The sequence below is a fragment of the Propithecus coquereli genome, unplaced genomic scaffold (assembly GCF_000956105.1).
Source record: "Propithecus coquereli isolate 6110/MARCELLA unplaced genomic scaffold, Pcoq_1.0 Scaffold922, whole genome shotgun sequence".
NCBI lineage: Eukaryota > Metazoa > Chordata > Mammalia > Primates > Indriidae > Propithecus > Propithecus coquereli.
This window is the reverse complement of record NW_012155530.1, coordinates 21,609-22,310: the sequence shown is the minus strand read 5'-3', so window position 1 is coordinate 22,310 and position 702 is coordinate 21,609.

Below are 702 nucleotides of genomic sequence, written 5' to 3'. Positions count from 1 at the left end.
GACTACTGGAATGAGCCACCATGTCAAGCTAATTTTTTCTATATATTTTTAGTTGTCCAGCTAATTTGCTTTTATTTTAAGTAGAGACAGAGTCTTGCTCTTGCTCAGGCTGGTCTCCAACTCCTGAGCTCAAGCGATCCTCCTGCCTCGGCCTCCCGAGTAGCTGGGACTACAGGCATGCACCACCATGCCTGGCTAATTTTTTCTATATATTTTTACTTGTCCAGCTAATTTCTTTCTATCTATACTACAGACGGGGTCTCGCTCTTGCTCAGGCTCGCCTCGAACTCCTGACCTCGAGCGATCCTCCCGCCTCAGCCTCCCAAGTAGATGGGACTAGAGGCGTGAGCCACCATGCCCGGGTAATTTTTTCTATATTTTTAGTTGTCCAGCTCATTTCTTTCTATTTTTTTAGTACAGACGGGGGTCTTGCTCTTGCTCAGGCTGGTCTCGAACTCCTGACCTCGAGCGATCCTCCCTTCTCGGCCTCCCACAGTGCTGGGATCACAGGCGTAAGCCACTGGGCCCAGCCCGATGTCATCGCTTCTACTCGAAATGCAAACCGAACCCCCTACCTGGTCTGGTGGCTGTCCCACAGCCTCCGCACGCCCTGGTCGGCCACGCCTTCCAGGACGAAGAGGTGGACCTCGCCGTCCAGCAGGTGGAAGCCGGTGAGCACGTCCAGCTGCGGCCGCTCCTGGA